Source organism: Camelus bactrianus, chromosome 8 (genome assembly GCF_048773025.1).
Source record: "Camelus bactrianus isolate YW-2024 breed Bactrian camel chromosome 8, ASM4877302v1, whole genome shotgun sequence".
Taxonomy (NCBI): domain Eukaryota; kingdom Metazoa; phylum Chordata; class Mammalia; order Artiodactyla; family Camelidae; genus Camelus; species Camelus bactrianus.
In genome coordinates, this window is record NC_133546.1 from 35626249 (window position 1) to 35631829 (window position 5581).

The 5581-nt window shown below is 34.9% G+C and overlaps 1 pseudogene; it reads left to right on the forward strand.

The window, feature by feature from the left end:
• The first annotated feature begins 3253 nt into the window (after positions 1-3253).
• Positions 3254-3706, forward strand: LOC105077415 (thymosin beta-4-like; annotated as a pseudogene).
• Positions 3707-5581: the final 1875 nt, after the last annotated feature.

The following is a 5581-nucleotide window of genomic DNA, read 5'->3' on the forward strand; positions in this document are numbered from 1 at the left end:
TTACATGGTCATTTATATTTTTGATTGCTATTAGGAATAGAATCTTTTTTTTTTTATCATAGTTACTAAAACAGTTTTTTCTGGTACTTAAGAAATCCACAGATATTTTTGCATATTTCTCTTTTTCTTCTATTGACCATTACAAAATATTTTCATTGGTTATAACAGTTTCTTAGTTGCTTCTCTTGGGATTCGCTTGGATTTTATTATTGAAAAGTTATCCTTTGCATTAGACACACAGATTTAACCAAATGTATAAAATACCTACTGGGTGTTTGGCACCATCTTATTGCAACCAGAAAGTGACTAAAATATACTGAACACAGTTATTGTCCACAGCTGAGGAAGATTAACCATCACCCAGCAGGAAACAATTAAATGGCATTTTCAAAGTAGCATATTAATAGGCACACATCCACGTAGTATGTGTAGTAATGGAATTCAGAAGTACTGAGAGAGATGAGGCAGACAGTTCTCGGCAAGCACAAGTCAGATGTTAATTACAGAATATTTATAAAAGGTCATGCTTTGGGCCATAGTCATAGACTAACATGAGAGCAGTAGGGTCAGAGGGATTCTGAGAAGGTGGCAGCAGAATAGTTTTAAGTCTCTCTGAATCCCTCTAGAAAAATAGACATAAACTAAATACAAAAATGAAAACCTATGAAAACATTAACAATGAAGCAAGTTTACAAGATATCCCTCTGAATCACAACATACAAGCTGCAGGGAACACGTTTATTACAGCTGAAAGATTTGGATTGTATCATCATCTTTATGATAAAAGCAGAAGTAGACAAAAGAACATTGGATGGACCTGAGTCCAAGAGACTCTCCAAATAGCCAACAGTACTCATTTCAAAGGATAGTGGGCCAATCTGAGAATAGCAACTTAAATTAGTAACTGAATATAAAGACCCTATAAATTTTCCCGTTGCTGCTGTTAACAAATGATCACAAACTTAGTAGCTTAAATAGCACAAATATATCATTATACTCCTGTAGGTTGGAATTCTTCTGGGCTCAGGTGGTTTCTCTGCTCCAGGTCCCACAAAGCCTAAATCAAGTGTTATTGGTTATTTTCTAGAATAACAAATATCAATCACATTTTAGTAAAATAAGGGACTGTAAAGAAAACTAAAAAATGACGACATATAGGCTAAAATAACATCATTATAAGGAAAAATAGACTTTTATCAGACTTTTTGACAGCAATGCTTTATGCCATAAGGAAATGGAACAACATATTTAAGGAAATGAAGGGAAGAAAATGTACCTTTATATAAATATTTACTTGGAGAACTAAAATTAAATGGAAGCTAAAAGAGAGTGTTTGTAATAGCTAGATTCTCTGACAATGTAAATATAACACAACTATTTTTTTAAAGTAGGAGATGACTGGGAAGAACATATTGAAAACAATTACCAATTCTCAGTAATCACATGGAGTATTATTATTCTGAGGATGTTGTGTGTGTAACGTGAGAAACAACGGTTTAATTATTGTAGTATATCCTGTTTCTATCAATCCCTGTGTCCTTGAGAGTGAGAACACTTGGTGTAGAAGAATGAAGAAATGGGTATACTTCAGAAGAGGTTAAGTAAAAACTCAGTAGTACTAAATATGAATTGAAAGTGTCAGTATGAGATATTTTACATGCATGTGTTTAAATACATGTATAAATACAGGTATATAAGTTTTCCTCTCCTGTCCACTGGGAAGGCCTAGGGAAAAAAAAAAATCACAAGCTCTTGGCACACAGCTTGTGGTTTTGAAATATCATTTCCCACTTAAAGAAACCAGGGTTTCAAAGAGAAATGGATAATTACAGGTTTGAAGGAGGAAATGTAGAGGACGAATCTGGAACTATCGAAGACCTTTAAGATCATGCCAAAAAGATTTAGGAAATAATTGGTCAAGGTTCGTGACTCACTTAGCTTCAAAAAGGATAATACTTACAATTCATTATCCAGAAAACTGATGCAGAAAAGGGAAACAATCAAGCCTTATTTGTATAAACTATACCACTGGGTGAACAAATACGTAAATATGTATGTAAGGGGGAACATAGCTTTATAAAAGTATTCTAACTAATACGTTAAAATAAAATGATGGAATTTGAATAAATACCATTTTACAGTATCTTGTGAATTAATGGATCTAGGCATTCAGCATCAATGGCTGGATGACATCCAGAGAGACAACCAGACACTGATGAATAAATCCAACACTAACCGTAGTCTTTCTAAAAAGATAAACATCTGATTAGCATCTGGATCCAGCTGCCAGTGTGCAGGAAACACAGAGGACAGGGAAACTATACTGACGCCACCTCGAGTGTCCATCCAATCAATGAAGTTCAGACTATGGAAAACTTCCAGTATGAATTATATGAATTCTTTAACAGGAAGAAAGAGAAAGGAATAGAGGAGGGAACTAGCAGATTAATAGAGGCTTAAGAGATATACTGCTTTAAAAAATAGGATGAAATGCAATTATAGGGTCTAGAGATGAACACATCGGTGATAAAACTATAAAGAAAGCCAAACAAGTGTTCATCATAAAAATTAGAGTAGTGGTTACTTTTTGGGGACCACAAGAGGTTATGATTGGAATAGGCACATAGAGGAGTTGCTGGGGTGTCTGGTAAAGTTCTGTTTCTTGATCTGGCCTGTATTTAAAGGGTGCTTACTTTATAATGATACATTAAATTGTACATTGATTTTGTGAGGTTTTATTTATTTGTGCTTCATTTTAAAATAAAAAAAAAATTAAGAGAGGATGGTGGGCATTGAAGCTATTTGCTTTCTATCTGACTGCCCATGTACATACCTTATATAGATGTCTCACATTTTATGGTACTTTATAATTTACAAATCACTTTGCATATACTTATGTGAATTTTATAGTAACATTTAGAGAGAAATTATAATTACCGTCTTTTAAATATGAGGAAATCACAATTAAGAGCCCAGATCACAGAACAAGTGAGTGTCAGGTTGACTCCTGAATCCTAGCAGTTCATTTACACACCCATATCGCCACATATCTGCACCACACCCATGTATTCTCACACACACACTCACAAATCAGTATAGAAAGGCAGATAAAAGATTCAGCAACCACACCCACCCCAGAGGTTGCACTGATAGTAAAGGAAATAACATTTGCCTTTTTCCTACCTTATAAGACATTACAAGTTATCTTACATAAGTGAGAGTTGTTGATTCTAAAGGATGTTTTCATGGCATCTTTCGCAACACAAATTATGTACGTTTTCATTGCTGCTCTAGCCCTTGTTGCTCAGCTTTTTACAGATCAGCCCCATTTTAAATAGTCTAAAAAGCCCTAAGAGAGCTATGATTTATTTAGCCTCCATCCTTAGCTCTTCTTTATACACAGAGGAAACTGTGGCTTAAAAAAAAACAAAAAACAAACAAACAAGAACGTTTAAGAAACTTGTCCTCATAGCAAAAGATTGCAGAAATAGTTTAACCTGGCACTCGGCAGTGGCCACTGCATAGACCAGACTCAGCTCGCACGCTCTTCGCTCCGCTTCCTTTGCAATCATGTCTGACAAACCCGATATGGCTGAGATTGAGAAATTTCGATAAATCGAAATTGAAGAAGACAGAAACGCAAGAGAAAAATCCACTGCCTTCCAAAGAAACGTTTGAACAGTAGAAGCAAGCAGGCAGGTCGTAATGAGGCGTGCGTCGCCAGTACACACTGTACATTCCACAAGCATTGCCTTCTTATTTTACTTCTTTTAGCTGTTTAACTTTGTAAGATGCAAAGAAGTTGGATCAAGTTGAACTGACTGTGCTGCCCCTTTTCACACCAATAATGGTGAACTACTGACAACAAAGGCCACGCCTGCCTCGCCCATCTGCCTGTCTGGCAGGCAGGGAAAGAAAAGAACTTGCATGTTGGTGAAGGAGGAAGCTGGGTGGGTCAACAATGAAATCTAGAGTGAAATGCAAGGTGGTCCAAGATGTCCTGCAGGCTGTAAAATGCAGTTTAATCAGAGTGCCATTTTTTTGTTGTTGTTCAAATGATTTTAATTATTGGAATGCACAATTTTTAAATATGCAAATAAAAAGTTTTAAAACCTGAAAAAAAAGAAGTTTAACCTGAGATTGTGTGATGACAGATCTACTCCCACCCTGCTAACTCCCCTGATGCCCTTAATACTTGGTAAATAATAGAAAAGGTTATGCCGTGAATGCAAAGAGTAGAGAAATACCATTGCCACCTCTTCATTTTTTTTTTTATTATTATTAAATTTTACTATGAAAAGTTTCTCTTTTTTTCCATCTCTCAATGATAGAGGATATCAGCATTGCGGCAGAGTGTTGCATGAAGGTGATGGCCATCAAAAATAAAATTCTAGGAAGAAAGAAGCATCTGAAGAAGTCTTGTGAATTATTTTCCAGGAACTCTAAAGCTGGGTCTTATATGAACCTTGAAAACAATTTGTAGTTATGAGCTGTGAGAAGATACACAAAACTCTCAGGATTCATGCAATAAATAGTCCTTGACTAGCTGGTTTCAGCAAGCTCACCTTATGTAACATATCTGCAAGATCATTGCTAAATCAAGTAGGGAAGAAAATCTTCACTTATAATCCTCAGCCACAACACGAAGCATGATAAGGAGCAGGGCCATTGCAATAGCTGTTTTATAATTCATTCCAAGCAAGCAGACACAAGATTCAAGCAAAGATTTACTGTACTATATATAATGTCCTACCATTGGAAACTCTTTCTCAGTAATAGTCAATGAGTTACAGTGTAATGGACAACCATCTCTTTAAGATGCCACTTGTTATATTAAGGATTTTTTGCCCTTCTAAACAACTATTTCTGCTACCATCCTTTTGAAGAAAATATTATATTGAAACGAAACATGACTTTGCTGGTTAACAACTTCAGTGAAGGAGCATCTTATGTTTAACAATATTGATTAAGCCCTTAAAATTCTATGTTTAAGCAAATTAAAGCAACAATAGTAGAAGTTTTCCAAGATCACGTTGGTATTATTGTTGGAGAGGCAAATCTTAGCTATTCTCTCACCAAAACTGTATTTACATGAGGCAAGTGTTTTTCAATCACACTGTATTATTTGGCCCCAAATCTCTTTTCTGCACCTCATTGAAACTTGTCTTGTCAAACAAGGAGGTAAAACAAGGAGGCCAAATGGTACATCAGGATGCCCTTGGAAATATGAAATACCAGGAGTTACAAAGGACAGTGCCCAGAATATTTGATACTGCATTTTCCCCCAGAAAATCCAGAAGATAACCCTATTTTTCATTATTGTCTGAATTTTTAAACTCCAAATTAAGTCCTCTTAGTTGAAAAAGTAATGATAATCTAAATTTTAAAAAAATTAGATGATAGTATTAAAGTAGGCCTATGTATATATAATCATATATAGAATCACAAGTAATTATAAAAGAAAATTAACCTGTTTTTTTCTGATAAAAAATTCCTAATGTGCAAATTTTCTTTAAGTTCCACATATATTAAAAATTATGTTTTCTTAGTAATATTAATTCATGACTGATACATAAAGTCT